Genomic DNA, 18218 nt, shown 5'->3' on the forward strand with positions numbered 1-18218 from the left:
GCACAGACAGGTCACGGTCTTTATGGATGACCAGGTGAGCGGATCGAGGCTGGGAGGTGGGCGGTGTTGTGCATGCGACGGTTGCGGCCTCTGGCACTCTGTTTTCACCATGCGCCAGGCGAGGATCCCTCTGGGGGGGGGGGGGGAACAATCCAGTCCCCCAGCAAAGAAAAGCCGGCAGTCTGCCTGAGCAGGGCCTGGGCGGACTCCATGCCGTCGGGCCGGCTTGGTGGGCGGGGCCATGGGCCATTGTGGTGCTGCTTCCATGCCCACAAATCGCAGGACTACTACCTCCTCTGCTTGAATCTCTGCGTGGGGAGGGGGCTCTGCGAGGGAGACTTATTAGTACGGCCGTCGGGCCCCTTATACAAAAAAGGGGGCGTGGCCTACACAGGCAGTGCGAGAGGGCGGTGGAATGACGGGGTTGACCATGCAGGTCACACTATGTGAGTGCGTGTGTGGAACCATGGCAACAGGCGGAGCTTCGGGGGGTAAGACAGGCACTACAATGGAGGGACTCCATGGCCCCCAGGACCTCTTTGCCTGGGGGGCTGATGACACCACCGGTTCTGGTCTAGGACGACAGGTCGGAAGGAGAGCTGTCAGTGTGTGAGGAGGAGGAGCGGCAGGGATGCGAACCAGCGATGGAGGCAAGCGAGGCGGCTGTTGGGGTTCCAGTCAGCCCGGTAAGTCAAATGTCTAAATGTTTTTCGTTTAAGCTGTATTGCAGGATTTTGTATGGGGTTTGGAAAGGGGGGTGCAATGTCGGCGGCGGTTGCTCTGCCGGGAACAGAGGTGGTGGATGCTGGCCCACAAGTGGCGGGCGGTGCGCCCGCCAGTTCTGGGTCAGTGGCACAGCAGTGGGTTTGTCAGGTAATGGTAGGATGGAGATGGTAAGGATTGCAGACGCAAAAAATTAATAAATAAAAAATGTGAGATGTACGGGTACTTTGAGGGTCCCCTGGGAACACAATTAAATAGGAGGTCTGGGATATGATTTGAAAAGGCAAGTGTGTGGAGATCTTCTCGTTATAGCCCCCTTTTAAAATAAAAAAAGGGAATTAAAATTTTAAGTGTATAGGGACAAGCAGGAAGATTAAGGGAAAAAGGATGAAGGTAAGAGGAGGTACCGATTGATTTTGCGGAAGGCAGTGGCCATTATGCGACTTTCATGGGGATAGAACCCGAACATGGTTCGGTGTTGTTCTGTTATATGTAGGCCATTGGTAGGTGCACATGTTTAAAAAGGGGATCTGATTGGCTACAGGATGACAAGCAGTTTAGACCACGCAGGTCGGTATGGCCATCTCTTCGTGGGGATCAAAGGATAGTGGCCTCTGGATGTGGTTTCTGTAGTAGTAGAGGCCCCTGAAGCAGTTTCTTTGGGGGTATACCCCCCTCTGGACAGTCGGCTAAAAAGAAAGGGGGGTGGGTTGGCAGTGCAATGTGAGCTTCTGTCAGTTCGATGGTTTTTGACGTTAAATACGAGTGTTAAGGGGTGGGGGGACCCATCCATTGTATCGTGGCTGCATGTGAGGACAATGTACAGGTGAGCCTAATCACACAAAGGATGACTTTTGGAAGGGGATGAAAAGGTTGCAGCTTTCCATAAGTAGATACCCGGATAAGGAAATGGTGAGGCTGCTTGCCGTCGGGGTTTTTAATGGTGTCTCCAGCGGGGGTGGTTCTGGAGTTCTGTCATAATTTGATGCGGTGCACTGTGTCCAATACTTCAGATACACAGCTATGAGGCCGCTGATAAAGTCCCGCCTACATTGGGGACGCAACGCCTACGGACCACGTGACCTGAGTCGTGACGTCACCCGCTTGCTTTGATGCTGATCCGTGCGTGGATGCCTGTTGATTTTGTTTTGCTTTGTCTGTTACTCGGCACTGGAGCGCAGTGCTATATTATGTGAGTGCATTATATTTTATCTTGCTTTTTATTAATAAATTGGATACGGAGAGCACTAGATGTTGCCATTCTATGTTTTTCATATACAAACTATGGAACTTTGCTGATATATGGGATCAGAGATTGATTACACCTCAGGAGTACTATCATATGAATGTGGATACCTCTGATTAACCCCTGATGGGGATATGCCTTTTTGACCTGTCTGACTTGTCAGGGGTCCATTGCTTAAGGTGAGAGTACACTTTATCTGTTGGTGGAAGAGATCACATCTATCACTTCGATTTACTGGCAGGAGACACCCTGCACTTGTGGACTCTTGATGTTTTATTTCATCTATCCTGCATTCCCTTACTGATTGTTATTATTTTTATTATTTTAGTGTATTAGGTTATGTTGCCTGCGCTGTACTGCTTTATTTTAGTTTTGGGATTTGGTATTTTGACCTACAGTATTCGAGCTGCAGTATTTAATTAGGGATTTATTTTATTCTCTTACTTTATATGTTCAGTACTGGTTGATTTGGATTTTTATTACACAGCTATAAGGTGGGTTAGGTGTGAAAGAAAAGGGGCGCCTATGGCAAACTAGGAATCCGTGTTCCACTTGCTTACAGTTTATTCAGAGAGCTTCAGCTGCTGGATAGATGCTGGCAAGAGGAGTTTTTTTATTAGGATTAATGCCTGCCCATGGGTTGCTCAATTTAGTGGGCAAGGGTTAGATGTTTAGTTCTTTACCGGAGTGGGGGATTAGAGACGTGTCGGTCCCTGATTCAATCACACATGGCTTGGACGTTTGTGTTTTGGGCCGCCTTCCTCTGGTGTGTGTGTGTGTGTGCGATTATACTTTATACATTGCAGGTAGGTTCATGGTGCCATTGGCTGCAAAATGAGGGATATTGTACTATTTTGTTTTGGCATTGTGATTGTTTCAGGGGTTACAGAGGGTCGTCTGCCGGTGACCAAGGTGGAGGTACTAAAGAAGGGGGTTTGGTAGGCCCAGGGATGGTGCGAGGTACAGCTGAGGACTTTGCATTCATTGCTGGGTAAGTTCAATTTCGCCTGCCGGTTTTATTCCGATGAGTGGGTTTTGGCCGACGGCTGCCGTCTGCTACAGTGGGGGTTTCAGGCCCCGGGCAATTTAAACGGTTGAATGCGGAACATAGGGAGGGTTAGAAGGTTTGGTACGAGTTCTTGGCCGCATACAACGGACGATAGGTGTGGATGCCAGCCCAGTGAGTAAGGTCGATGGGAAAAGAGATCACGAACACGGCGGGGTAAACAGGTTTGGGGGAAATTTTTCTTTCAGGGGAAATAGATTGAGGAACTTTGGCCCCAATTTTGTTGGGTGGAAGTGGGGTGCTCATTCGTAAATGGGTGCTATTGGAATTTTTCCAGTTGTTATACAAAAATGATCAAAGGGTTAGACGGGTGGAGGTGCTGCTGTTTGTGTTACCAGGCTTCAGGGTAGTAATACAAAAAAAAAAAAAACGGAACAAAACGGTAAGGGAGTTTCTAGGGTTTGGAACAGATGGCATGGGGGGCAGTTCATGCGGCACAATGCTGGGAAGTATTGGTCAAGGTTTCAGTTTGGGTGGGTGTTCTGAAAATGCCGCTAGGACGCAAGGTTGGATGGTGCAGAATGCGCTTCACGTTCCTTCTGCATCGGGGCGTTTGTAGAAGCTGCCAGATGTGGGTTGGATGAGGCGGCGGTAAGGAGGAATAGTAGGTGGGAAGCAAAGATTACCTATGCCTTCATGTGGTGGTGCAATAAATAAAAAAACAAGTGGGGGGGGGGGGTAGACTGTACATACAAGCTGTGTTTGTGGTGTGGGGTACCTTGGTGTAGCAGATGCCATTTTGGACAAAATGTCACACACATGTAAATTTAGTTTTTGCCTCAGAACAGTAGGGGTTCTGAGGGTTACTTCTATAGGTTGACCTTAACTTCAGTTTGGCCGGGCTGTGTTTGAAGTTCTGCCTGGTCATGTGAACAGTGAGGTGCACATGACAGGCTAGAACTAGGCCTGGTTGGATGTTTTAGGTATCGGCCTTCTCGGAACCAATCAGTGGGAGTGCCGGGGTCCACTGAGGAGTCTGGGAAGGGGTACTTAAGAAGTGTGGGTCACGTGGTTCAAGGAGAGGAATTTGTGAGGCCCGTGTGGTTTGTTCTAGTTCAAGGACCGGGGTAGCCCCGTGAGGGGTCACGGTCACGGGGGGTTCAACATCCTGCAACATGTTCCTGTTAAATGCCCCCGAGGGATCTGCCTGGTCTGGGGTAGGTATTCGTCTGTTCCCGAGTCTCGGAACATGCTGGTCCGAGGCGCAGTAACTGAGGGAGGATTCAAGGTGTCCGTGTGTGCTCTCGCTTGGAGAGGCACCACAACTCGTGGAAGTAACCGGGGGAGGACTCTTCAGAGAAGGGCCGACAAGTGGCATCCCGAGAAGTGCCTGGTTACTGAATTGGGAAGGACATTGACGAATTCACGTTATCCAGTACCATTGTGGAGACAGAGAACGTTCCAGGTACTAAGGAAAAGGTTCCTGTTCACCCTTAGTTACAACTTGCACATTCATAGAATTACTTCAAGTTTCAGTCAATGTGCTGACTGCCATGATCTCTGGCTACGGATCTGTTCAGCCTTGAAGTACCCAGCTGCAAGTGGCTACTCTCTGGGTAGAATTAGAGACTTTGCTAGACCTGCAGTTCAAGGTGCCTGAGTTCTTCACCCATGCCCTCTGTTCGCATGAGAGACTGTGTTATTGGATGTTACTACTGAAGAATAAAACCTTTCAAAAGGTCTTTATTTGTGTCAGCGTTCACGTTGTTGGGTATCGACCCTGGGAACCCCTAGACGTGAAAGGACAAGCCAAGCAGAGGTAACCGGTAAGCCCACTAAGTCAAGGCCACCCCGGAAAGGGTTATGGCCGCTACATTGGTTTATTTAAATTTGGTGCTGCCTTTGTTTGCCGGTGTTTTCGTCCAGATGGAGGACTTATACGACTTGTCTGGATTTTCTTTGTTACCTGTATGTTTTGTTGGGGGGCCAGGAGAGCAGATGCGAGATCAGGTGGCAGACAGTTGGGTAGCTAGAGGAAGGAGGCATGTGTTCACTGGCTAGGGGTATGTGGGTTGAGGTGGAGCAAGGTGATATCGGCATGGAACGTTAGGCGTGGCGGGATAGACCGCCGGTCGGTTGGGTTATGCATGCAAGGTGTAATGCTTTTGGGTTCGGATGATCAGGGAGATGATTTCGGATGTTAAGTCAGATATTTTACGACTTCGTACAGTTGCTTAACACTCGGGTGGTGGGGAGGTTGTGGCTCAGAATGGGGGGCATGGTCATCAAGCAAGTAGAGGTGGAAACCAATGAGGGCCTGTAACTGAGGATGTTGGAATACACCTCTAGATAGTGGAGATTGTTTTCTGGGCGCTGTGGCTGCAAGATGGGATCCAGCGGGCCCTGGAGGTGTGGGGGAGCCCTTAAGGGTAAGGTGTCATCCTTGCCGGCTGTGGCGGTGTTGTGTTGGTCTTGATGGTGGCAGCAAACCTATGTGATGGAAAGGGGTGGGGGGCTCATTGGTAGTATGATTGGTTACCTCTGAACTACACTGGTCAAGTGAGGCCCGGAACGACAGAAAAGAAAAAGTAGTGCAGGGCCAGGCATGACACTGTGTTTAGGGGAGACAATGCATAGCTTAATTGATATGAAGAGGTAAGAATGGAGGGGACAGTGAGTAAAGCCCAAGGGGGAGACGTACTATATAAGAAGGAGGTGGGACTGGGCTGGGGAACAGAAAGATGTGGAGAAAGAGAGGAGGCAGTTTTCCCCACCCGCCCTCCCTATATGTTGTCTGTGTTTGTTGGTTTATGTGTTTTCTTTCTTTCAGGAGCATGGCAGATGGTCGTCATGGCAGCTGTGGATTGGCAGTGTTTTGTTGGTCTTTGACAGTGGCAGTAAACATATGTGATGGAAAGGGGTGGGGGGCTCATCGGTAGTATGTGTCCCTCCGGTGTATTTCAGCAAAAGGTTAGCTGGAATACTGTAATAGTTGCACTGCGGGAAGGGGTTTGTCTGCGAGCTGATAATCCGCTGGAGGCCTATCATGTGGAAAAAGGTCCCGTAGTGTATTGGTGGAATATGTGTTGGAGTTCGGGGTGCCATCAACAGACTGGAGTTAAACAAGTTGTTACGGAGGTGATATTTTGGTATATATTTGATATTGGAGTTATTTATATGGTGTGAATAATAAATAGGGTGCTATGGCTATTTATACTCCAAAATTAAGGTGTGGTCTCATCATTTTAGAAGGGTAAGAAATGGGGATGTTGGAGTACAAGTGGTATAGCAGTAAGAGGCAGGTTGGGTACTCTGAACTACACTGGTCATGGCATTTCTTCCTAAGGATTTGGGATGTATGTGGCAAAACAAACGGACTTCCATCGGACTAGTTTCTTGATTACATGGTCTGGTACTCCATGTTGGGAAGCAGTTGACGTTGCTCCAGTCCAGAAGGAATGTCAAGAGAACTGACTGGGGTTGAAGCCCAAGTTGCTTAGGAAGATCCTGACATTCTTAATAAACTGGCTGCCACTCAGGAGCTGGTTAGAAAGGATAGCAGCAAGCTGCCATCAGATGGCTGGGTAGATGGGACAGTAGTCGGTCCAGCACCATCACTGGGCACCAGGCGTTGTTAGTCTGAAACAGGTTGATGTCAACCCAAGGGCCAGTTTGTTGCATTTTGCAGACTGTGAGATGAAGGGTGTAATGCTTCGGCGAATGAGTCAGGTGGTGTCGAAGTGTCTGACTGCCAGAGCTGCTGATGGTAAATTCACTAGGTGTCACGGTACTACTTACAGTGAGCCCACAGGCGTGCAGGTGACACGGGATCCCCCAGTACGTGGAATCTAAGAGCCAGATGGTGTTCTGCCAGGGACCCCCTCCCGAGGGTTTGGGCTTAGCTGCGTGCTAACCCCAGGTCACGTTCACCCTGCTCGCTAGGGAAGTACCAGAAGACACTGTTAGACAAGGAAGGATGATTGAAGGAAAGGAGAGCCGGATAGTGAGCCATGGTCAGGGTGGGCTCCAGACAACGTAAATCAGAACAAGCCAGGTCGGTACACAAGAGATCAGTTCACGAGAGGTCAGGTAAAACAGGTTACATGAAGGGAGCTCGGAAACAAATGTTGCTCAAGCAATCAGTAGCTTGTTAGAAAGGGATTTAAATAGAGAAGCACATGAGGGGCTGGACAGGAACTAGCAGGAAGGAAACATATATTAGGTAACAGGTGATGGGCGGCGACACCCATAGCTGCAGAGTGCACAGAGCTGAACACCAGCTAGTGGAACAACAGATGCCAGCCAACCTACAGCAATAAAGGTGAGACACAGATCAGCTCCGCAGCTGATCTGTGACAGTACCCCCCCTTACGAGGTCCCCCTTTACATCTGGGGCTGGCTTGGAGGGAAATCTCAGATGGAATCTGGTCACCAAACGTGGGGCAGAGACATCGGTGGCAGGAACCCAAGACCTCTCCTCCTCCATAGCCCTTCCAATCAATGAGATAGAGTAGCCTACCCCGGGAGTACTTGGAGTCCAATATTTCTTTAATCTCATACTGATCCGAGGTATCCGCCACAGGAGCGGGGTGAGAAGAAGGGCAAGAGAAGTGATTGAGGACCAGTGGCCTGAGCAGGGAGACATGGAAGCCAATGGGTATCCTGAGATGAGAGGGCAGACAGAGCTTGAAAGCAACTGGATTGATCTGATGGAGAATAGGAAATGGACCAATGAAGCGAGGGGCAAATTTCATTGAGGGTACCCAGAGTCGGATGTGCTTGGTAGAGAGCCAAACTCTATCACCAGGCAGGAACTTAGGAGCCAGGCGGTGATGACGATCTGCCGCTGTTTCATGCCTGGAAGCGGCTAGATGAAGATTCCCAGGGACTTCTTTCCAGATTGAGTTGAATGACCTTTGGGTCTCAGCTGCTGCTGGTGCAACAGGAGAAATGGAAACAGGAAAAGGAACAGATGGATGCTGCCCGTAAACGGGGAAGAAAGGAGATTTTCCAGAACTGGCATTGGCCTGATGGTTTAAGGCAAACTCTGCCCAGGGCAAAAGGTCCACCCAGTCATCTTGGTGGGCTGAGATGAAGACACAGAGAAAACGTTCTACATTTTGATTGACACGTTCCATTTGCCCATTGGACTGGGGATGAAAGGCAGATGAAAACTCCAATTTAATCCCAAAGGAGTCGGCTAAGGCTCTCCAAAACCGAGCAGTAAATTGAACTCCCCTCTGAGACAATATGTGAAGGCATCCCATGAAGACGAAAGATCTCCTTAAAGTGGTTGTATATCCACTTTTTTAACTTTTACCTACAGGAAAGCCTATAATAAGGCTTACCTGTAGGTAAAAAAAATATCTCCTAAACCTGTACGGTTTAGGAGATATTCCCCTCGGTATGCGCCGCTGACTGCAGCGGCGCATGCGCACAAGGGGGTTCTCTCCGTGAAAATCCGGCAGCGCTCGCCCGGCCGGATTGAAATCTCCCGCGCGCATGCGCGGGAGTGACGATATCGCGGCTCCGGCCACTCACAGCGCCGGAGCCGCGATACCCGGAAGAGACGCCGAGGGAGCATGTCGGCTCCCTCGGCGTGGATCGGGCGAGATGTCGGGGCCTCGTTCTAAGGTAAGTATTTCATAATGAGCTAGTATGCGGTGCATACTAACTCATTATGCCTTTTGCTTTGCAGGTTTAAAAAAATAAAAAAATAAATTGCGGGTTTACTACCGCTTTAATGAAAGTTGTGGCAAGACTAGGAGCAGAAGGTAGGCCTGTGAGAGAAATCAAGTGACATATTTTGGAGAACCGATCCACCACTACCCAGATGACTGTAGAACCTGTTGAGTGAGGCAGATCTGAGATAAAATGCATGGAAATACAACGCCAAGGTACATTAGCACTGGTAAGGGCAAAAGCAACCCAGCAGGGGCAGATGTGGAAGATTTGGATAGTACACAAACTGTACAAGCTTGAATGTATTCCTTGACAACCTTACGAAGAGAAGGCCACCAGTAATGACGCTGAAGAAGATCACAAGTACAAGGTATGCCAGGATGTCCAGAGAACTTGGAGTCATGTGCCCAAGCAAGGAATTTGGGATGAAGTGCAGGAACTACAAAAGTTTACCTGGAAGAGGCTGCGTAGACTCGAGCTGAGTAGTGGCTAGAATATGATGCAGAGGGATGATGGGACCAGGATCTAGGTGATTCTCAGAATCATTGACGTCAAATGACCTGGACAAGGCATAGGCTCAAAAGTTTTTGGCACCTGGACGGAAAGTAATGTTAAAATTGAAGTGGGCAAAAAAGAGGGCCCAGCGAACTTGACGTGGGTTCAAGCGTTTCGCAGATTGTAAATACTGCAGATTTTTATGGTAAGTATAGATGGTAATACAATAGGGAGAACCCTCTAGAAGATGTCACCATTCTTGAAGAGCTAGTTTAATAGCGAGTAGGTCACGCTCCTCAATGGTATAGTTCTTCTCCGAATCAGAAAATTTCTTGGAGAAAAATCCGCAAGGTTGAGACTTGCCCTGCTGAGCTTGGAGTAGGATGGCATGACTTCTACTGAAGAGGCATCTACCTCCAAAGAAAAGGGTTTAGTAATGTCTGGGCGTAGAAGAATTGGGGCGGAGAGGAAGGCTGCCTTGAGTTTGCGGAAAGCTTCAATGGCTTCAGGGGACCAGAGCCGAGCATTGACACCTTTTGCGGGTCAGAGATGTAATAGGGGCCACCAAGGTGGAGTAGTTACTAATGAATTGGCGATAGTAATTGGTGAAGCCCAAAAAGCGTTGGGTGGCTGTAAGACCAGAGGGCTGGGGCCACTTGGAGATGGCCCGAAGTTTGGCTGGGTCCATGAGGAGGCCTTGTGATGAGATTATATAGCCCAGAAATGGAACTTGCGTTTGTTCAAATAGACATTTCTCCAATTTTGCATATAGACAATTATCCTGTAGACGCTGTAGCACAGTTTTCACATGAAGACGATGGCTAGGTAAGTCTTGTGAGAAAATAAGAATATAATCTAGATATACACTAACACAGACATACAGAAGGTTGCAAAAGATCTCATTAACAAAATTTTGGAAGACTGCTGGGGCATTGCATAAGTTAAAAGGCATCACAAGATACTCATAATGTCCATCCCTGGTGTTAAAAGCGGTCATCCATTCGTCTCCTTCCCGGATTCTTATTAAATTGTAGGCCCCTCTAAGAGCCCTGAAATTAAAGGAAGAGGGTATCGGTTCTTCACGGTGATGGCGTTTGGACCCCTGTAGTCGATGCATGGACGGAGTGAACCATCTTTTTTCGCTACAAAGAAGGGCAGCACAGTGGTGTAATGGTTAGCACTCTCACCTAGCAGTAAGAAGGGTCGCTGGTTCAAATCCCAACCACGACACTACCTGCCTGGAGTTTGCATGTTCTCCCTGTGCCTGCGTGGGTTTCCTCCGGGTACTCCGGTTTCCTCCCACAATCCAAAGACATGCAGGTAGGTTAATTGGCTTCTGTACAAAAATTGGCCCTAGTATATGAATGGGGACCTTGGATTGTGGGCTCCTTGAGGGTAGGGACTGATGTAAGTGTGTAATGTACAGGGATAGGGACAATTGTAGACACTCACTCAGGTTGAACTGGATGGACTGGTGTTTTTATTCAACCTAACTAACTATGAAACTATGAAGAACCCGGCTCTGTCAGGTGAGTTAGATTTCCTGATGAAACCTTTTTTGCAGGTTTTCCCGAATGTATTCAGACATGGCTTGTGTCTCGAGGATAGATAGAGGGTAGACTCTGAGAGGTCCCAGGTAAAAGATCAATGGAGCAGTCAAAGTCTCTGAGGAGGAAGGCGATTAGCGGACTTTTTGCAGAAAACATCTCGGAAGGACTGATATTGGGAAGGCAACATGGGAGTTGTGGAGGTCTCAGCAAGAGGAACGGAAGGAGAAGGTAGCACCTAGGAAATACATGGTTGCTGACATGGAGGACCTCAAGCCAATACTTGTCCAGAATTCCAGTCAAGATGCGGGGAGTGTTTCTGCAACCATGGAAGGCCCAGGATGATGGGATTGGAGGATTTAGGCAAAATTAGGAAAGAGATCTCCTCACCATGCAAAGGCCCAATGCGTAACTCTGTAGGAGGGGTTTTAAACTGGATGGGACTCATAGGCAAGAAGGAGCCATCTACTGCAGTCACGGAGAGGGGTATAGCCAAGGCAACAAAGGTGATGCCCAACTCGGAAGCTAAAGATTGTTCAATGAAATTCCCGGCAGCACCAGAGTCCACATATGCAGAGATTTGATAGGCATTCTGAGCCCAGTGGATAGCCATGGGAAGGGTGAAACGAGGGAAGCAAACAAAATTAACGGATCAGCCTAGATCACCTCCCTCCGAGTGACCTAGACCCTGGAGTTTCCCTGACCGACTGGACAGGAGTTCAAAAGATGTCCTTTATCGACACAGTAAAGGCGCAAGCCCAATCCCATGCATCGGACATGTTCCTCGGGAGTGAGGCAGGTTCGCCCAAGCTGCAAAGGTTCTTCCAACGTGTGAGAGGTTAAAAATGGAGAGGATTGCACCGGTCTTTGGACTACCTGTGCTGGGCGGCCAGCAGGGGGATGACTGGATCTGGATTTCTCCAGCGCCCGCTCCTGGAAGTGAATGTCTATTTGAATGCTCAATGCGATTAAGTCATCCAATTTGGTAGGAATGGTGCGTCCAGTGAGTTCATCCTTGACACGGTCAGAAAGGCCTTGACAGAAGGTAGCAGTAAGGGCCTCACTATTCCATTTGAGTTCAGAGGCCAGCGTATAGAATTGAACTGCGTATTGGCCGACTGTCATTTCTTGCTGACAAAGGAGGGCCCCAGCAGCCATAGACACTCTGCCGGGCTCATCAAAAGTTTTCTGAAATGCATCCAAAAAGAGCTGGAGGTCGGAGGTGATAGAATCGTGTGATTCCCAGAGTGGCGAGAACCAAGATAGAGCATCATCGAAGAGGAGAGAGATGATATATGCGACTTTGGTGCAATCAGTTGGAAAATGGTGGCTGGAAAGTTTGAAGTTGATGGAACACTGATTAATGAAGCCCCGGCAAGCCTTAGGATCAGGAAATTTGGATTAGGAAAAATGAGGTGGCGACGGCAGATGCAGGCAGGGATTGCCAGATGTAGCAGGTAAGACGGGAGCAACTGAAGCAGGAGCAGGAATGGCAGGGCCTGAAGTTGCAGCGAGTTGCAGACAATACAGATGGGAGGCAAGATCCTGAAGAACCAGCATTATTTGCTCTTGATTAGCTTGCTGGGAGTTAAGTCTCTGAACTAGATGTTGCATTTGATCCTCGGTCAGTGGCCGATTCTCAGAGGCGCTCATGGCTTTAGCAAACTGTCATGGTACTACTTACAGTAAGCCGACAGGCGAGCAGGTGACACGGGATACCCCAAGGTGTAGAATCTAAGAGCCAGCCGGTGTTCCGCCAGGGACCCCCTCACGAGGATTTGGGCTTGGCTGCGTGCTGATCCCAGGTCACGACCCCCCCCCTGGTTTCACCCTGCTCGCTAGGGAAGTACCAGAAGACACTGTTAGACAAGGATGGATGATTGAAGCAAAGGAGAGCCAGATAGTGAGCCAAGGTCAGGGCGGGCTGAAGACAACGTAATCAGAACAAGCCGGGTCGGTACAAAAGAAATCAATTCACGAGAGGTCAGGTAAAACGGGGTTACACGAAGGGAGCTCAGAAACAAATGTTGCTCAAGCAACCAGTAGCTGGTTAGAAAGGGATTTAAATAGAGAAGCACATGAGGGGCTGGGCAGGAAGTAGCAGGAAGGAAACATATATTAGTCAACAGGTGATGGGCGGCGACACCCATAGTTGCAGAGTGCACAGACCTGAAAACCAGCTAGTGGAACAACAGATGCCAGCCGACCTACAGCAGTAAAGGTGAGACACAGATCAGCTCCGCAGCTGATCTGTGACACTAGGTTGAAGGAAACCATAAAAGCCCTGGTAGATGGCCGCCTGGATGACTAGACTGGGCAAAGCCCCAAACAGAAAATGAGTAAGGATTTAAGACATGTCCCTGAAGAGGGCGTTTGCCACTGTCTACGGGTTGGTGCTTCTGTATGTCCTTTAGGAGGGACTTGACTGCATGGGCCGTGGATACTGAAAATTTACTGGGGTCCTCTAAGAACAGGAAATGCTGGACGCCGGCTAGGTATAGCATTAAGGTATTGTAAGAAAGGGGCAGCTGTAGCAATACGATATGAAGGCTAGGACATGTCTAACGTTGCTCCGGGGCAAGAGGCCAAAAACTTGTGGTAAGTGTTTCAAGCAGTGCGATAGGCCTTCAGTGTGTTGTGTGCCAAGGAGTGGTCAATGAGCTGGGTTGCGTTGGCGAGATTTGACTTCAGTCCATCATCCGCAACGACCAGGGTGGGACAGGAATAGTTGTTGGGTCAGCTCCAGGCTCCTGCTGGAAAAACAAAGTAAGGTTTAAATTTGACAGCACATCAGCTGCAGTTTTACATTTGCCTAGAATATGTCTACAGAAGATATTAAACTGGTGATGGAGTGATAGCTGTGCGAGCCTGTGCAAGAAGGACATTATGGGGAGTGACTTGGATCTACCTTTTATTGATGATGTCGAAAGATCATGGGCGAGTGTGCTGCTTAAATACCCTCCGGGTGCCTCCCATAAATTCAGGGCACTATACTGGCCTGCATTCAGTGTAGCCTATATATACAGTGCATTCAGTGGTGTACGGTTTCTAATACACTTCAGGCAGTGTACACAGTATATAATACACTGCAGCGGGTGTACAGTTTCTAATAAACTTCAAGTGGTGTACATAGTATATAATACAGTGCAGCCAGTGTACAGTTTCTAATACAGTGCAGGCAGTGTATGTTATATAATACAGTGTAGTGCGGTGTTAAAAAAATAAAATAAAGGCCACCAAGGAGGAGCAGATGCTCACAGGCCACTTAAAGAGGGCAAACCATGTTCATGGTTCTAAGGACAGATAAAGGCACCTTTTTTGCAGCCTGATCTGCCAGTGCATTTCCCAGAGAGACAGACTCTCTTGTGTGTGTGTGTGTGTCCTACAATGACTGATGGCTAGCTGTGAGGGTAACTTCCAGAATAACATCAGGGAGCATAATAGGGATGAGCTTGATGCTAAGCAGGATCGGGTCTGGTTAGTATCTGGATGGCAGACCGCCTGGGAATACAAGGTGCCGTAGGCTTCTTATGTTGTTGGGTGGACCTGTGTTTTTCCGCTTGTTTCCCAAGGTGACCATCTTGGCGTTTGTCAAGAGGGTTGAGAGTGCCCGAAGAGATCGCTTATGACCACATCACCCTGAATGTGCCCGATCTCATCTGATCTCGGAGGCTAAGCAGGGCCTGGTTAGTACCTGGATGGGAGACTGCCAGGGCTGGACTGGCCTACCGGGATAACGGGAGATTTCTCGGAAGGACGTATGCCCTGGGGCCACCTTTAGTTGTGGCTGCATTGCTCCACTCTTTCCTCCTATGGATCACAGAGCTGGCTGGCTCTGTGTTTGGCGGCCGCGCTGTTATACAGTCCCACCCCCCCAGACCAGCTCATGTGAACGTAGATAGAATCAACGTTCCGCATATCGCACAAGCCAGTCTGGGGGGGTGGGGCTGTGTTACAGCGCAGCTGCCAAACAGAGTCAGCCAGCTCTGTGTGATCCATAGGAGGAGATGCCCATCCATACAGCCCGCCCTGTGTGTCACAGTGCATGAATAGGAGGATCGACGGGGGGGGGGGGGGGGGGGCGGCATATAGAGAAAATAAGCTTTCTATATTCCTCTTTCTATATTCCTCCATGCAGCTGCTGAATGCTTGCAGGAGTGAGAGGAAGAGAATAAAGCATTCAGAGGCTGCTTAGAGGCATATAAAATGCTCATTCCCTCTATATGCAGCCCCCCCCCGCCGATTCTCCTATCCAACTTATTTTACTGCCCCCCCAGTTCACCTTGTGCTCCCTGCCCCCCCAGTGCTCTCCTCCCCCACCACACTCTCCTGCCCCCCCCACAGTTCTCTCCACCCCTGTTCTTTCTGCCCCCCTCCCCTAGCCACCCTCCCAGTGCTCTCCCACCCCCCACTCTTAGCCCCCCCAGAGCTGTCAGCCTACCATGCTCTCCACCCCTGTTTTTTTTGGTCCCCTCGGTGCTCTCAAGTTCCCCCCCAGCTCTCTCCGGTCCCCACCCCTGTGATCTCCACTCCCCCCTGCTCTTTGCCCCCACCCATGTGTTCTCCAACCCCGCCAGTACTCTCTGTTCCCCGTTCTCTCCAGCTCCCACCCAGTGCTCCCCACTTCCCCAGGACCAGAGGACAGGCTGACTGGGGCTGGAAAATGAGGACGGCTGAAGGTGCAGGTGGCCAGGGACCACTCCATCTCACAGCAAACAGATCCTCTGGAAGGAGCACCGTCCCCATCCAAAACGAGAACAGACCCTGCCTGCTGCTGGCCGTCATGGATATCCTGCTGGCATGCAAGGTACCGTACCGAGTATCAACCACACACCTTACCACGGACAGGGACTGCAGACTAGGACATGGGGCACAGGAGGGGCTGCAATAATGGGCACAGTGAGGCTGCTTTTATGGGCACAGTCAGACTGCATTCACGGCACAGTAAATATACATTTGATGGGCACAGTGAGACTGCATTGAGCTCTTGCATCAAGTCTGCAGTCTCTGACCATCTCCTGTAGCATGACTGCAGTCTCTGAGGGAGTTTGGAGAGGAGTCAAGAGTGGGAGTTCCAGCGGGATGGGGGTCATGGGAGAAGTCAGACTTGTGTGGACTGTGGAGAGGAGACTATAGGATAAAACCAGAGCCACCAAGCTGGAGCCGACTGAGCTCTGCACAGTGCACCCGAGAGGAGGTCAGTGACAGCACCACCAAGCCAGACGGGGGGGGGGGGGCACTGATGTAAGGGGGGAGTGAATACGATAATGTAAGGGGGCCCTTATATAAAGGGATCCCCCTTCATATTAGTAACCCACCCCCCTTTACCTTAGTGTATTCTTTCTGCTGAAGGTTGTCCCCCCCCCCCCCATGTTCTGAGTTCCTGGGGTCCCACTTGATTGACCACTTGTAATTTGTATAAAATATATATATATATATATATATATATATATATATATATAATAAACTCTTCATCAAATGTGCTTTAAAATGCACTTTTCATGAACAAGAAAATAATGACGTAATGCTGTGGGGCTGGTAGGAAATTTTTTCCAGGGCTGTTTTTTATTCCCAGTCCGGCCAAGGAATCCACCTGGGAATAACAGGTGCCTTAGGCTTCTTTTTATGTTGTTGGTGTGGACCTGTTTTTTTTCCGCTTGTTTCCCAACATGAGAATCTTGGTGTTTGTCAAGAGGGTTGAGAGGGCCCAAAGAGATTACCTACGGCCACATCACCCTGAGTGCGCCCGATCTCGTCTGATCTCGGAGGCTAAGCAGGGTCGGGCCTCGTTAGTACCTGGATGGATACCACCTGGGAATACCAGGTGCTGTAGGCTTCTTTTTATGTTATTGTGTCAACCTGTTTTTTTGCACTTGTTTCCCAAGGTGACCATTTTGGCGTTTGTCAAGAGGGTTGAGAGTGCCTGAACAGATCGCCTACGGCCACATCACCCTGAATGCGCTCGATCTTGTCTGATCTCGGAGGCTAAGCAGGGTCGGGCCTGGTTAGTATCTGAATGGGAGACTGCCTGGGAATACCAAGTGCCGTAGGCTTCTGTTTATGTTGTTGGCATCGAGCTGTTTTGTTCCGCTTGTTTCCCAGGGTGACCATCTTGGTGTTTTTCAAGAGGATTGAGAGTGCCTGGAGACATTGCCTATGGCCACATCACCCTGAATGTGCCTGATCTCATCTGATCTCAGAGGCTAAGCAGGGTCGGGCCTGGTTAGTACCTGGATGGGAGAATGCCTGGGAAAACCAGGTGCCGTAGACATCTTTTTAAGTTGCTGGCGTCGACCTGTTTTTTTCTGCTTGTTTCCCGAGGTGACCATCTTGGCGTTTGTCAAGAGGGTTGAGAGTGCCCAAAGCGATTGCCTTCGGCCACATCACCCTGAATGCACCCAATCTCGTCTGGTCTCGGAGGCTAAGCAGGGTCGGGCCTGATTAGTACCTGGATAGGAGACCGCCTGGGAATACCAGGTGCTGTAGGCTTTTTTTAATGTTGTTGGCGTCCACGACCTGTTTATTATTCTGCTTGTTGCCCGAGGTGACCATCTTGGCGTTTGTCAAGAGGGTTTAGAGTGCCCTAAGAGATCGCCTATGGCCACATCACCCTGAATGCACCCGGTCTCGTCTGATCTCAGAGGCTAAGCAGGGTCAGGCCTGGGTAGTACCTGCATGGGAGACCGCCTGGGAATAACAGGTGGCGTAGGCTTTTTTTAATGTTGAGATATGCCCAGTCGATGACCTATTGTGTCGAAACGCATCGGACTATGCTTAACTTACGCTTCCCACATTGCTTTTAATCTTTTTATGTGATCACATTTTATGTCACATCTGTTTTACTTTAAGATGTGAATAAAGTTTTAGATAATTTTTGACCTGCACTATTTGTCGTTCTTTGCCTTTTTGGTTTTTACACCATGGGATTGTTCTGAGCCATTCTGGAACCTTTGCTGAGATATTTTCATCACAAGACGTTTGGTGTGGATAGGCGCTGCTCTCCATGATGGCCGCCTTGTAGCCTGCATCGTCTGGCTCTGTCTTTCCTGTGTGCTAGTGGTTCTAGCACTTCAAGCCTCCATGATATATTGCCATATGGTACTTGTATCCAACTTATCTGGTAAGAGTGTTTTTATCTCTCTGATTTCCACCTGTGAAGCTACCGAGATTGATTAAAGACTCACTCTGACTACAGTTTTTGGTGATTGAGTTACTGATCACTTGATTGGACTATTCATTGTGTGGAATTTTCTGTTTTATTACCACAACTTTGGGCAATTGAATCACAGATCACTTGATTGGACTATTCACTGTGTGGGACTTTTTATTTTAATATCATCGTAGGCTATCCCCTATACAGTTTATGCATGTATATTTGTTTATATACACTGATTTCTGATCTGTGATAAGCATTGCATATACTGCTGTTATATACACATTGACACTTCATTGTTGTAGGTGTTTTTTTTTTCAGTATTCACCATTTTATCATTTAGTGATGGACGAACTTCCGACGGGA

At 49.0% G+C, this 18218-nt stretch overlaps 5 pseudogenes; all 5 read left to right on the forward strand.

The window, feature by feature from the left end:
• The first annotated feature begins 16417 nt into the window (after positions 1–16417).
• On the forward strand, positions 16418–16535 carry LOC143947405 (5S ribosomal RNA; annotated as a pseudogene).
• Positions 16536–16633: 98 nt separating this feature from the next.
• LOC143946648 (5S ribosomal RNA) lies at positions 16634–16752 on the forward strand (annotated as a pseudogene).
• Positions 16753–16851: 99 nt separating this feature from the next.
• LOC143945642 (5S ribosomal RNA) lies at positions 16852–16970 on the forward strand (annotated as a pseudogene).
• A 99-nt stretch (positions 16971–17069) lies between these two features.
• On the forward strand, positions 17070–17188 carry LOC143945042 (5S ribosomal RNA; annotated as a pseudogene).
• A 104-nt stretch (positions 17189–17292) lies between these two features.
• Positions 17293–17411, forward strand: LOC143947479 (5S ribosomal RNA; annotated as a pseudogene).
• The last annotated feature ends 807 nt before the right edge of the window (positions 17412–18218 follow it).

The sequence above is a fragment of the Lithobates pipiens genome, unplaced genomic scaffold (assembly GCF_037356315.1).
Source record: "Lithobates pipiens isolate NorthernLeopardFrog02 unplaced genomic scaffold, aLitPip1_a1.2 Scaffold_30, whole genome shotgun sequence".
NCBI classification, from domain to species: domain Eukaryota; kingdom Metazoa; phylum Chordata; class Amphibia; order Anura; family Ranidae; genus Lithobates; species Lithobates pipiens.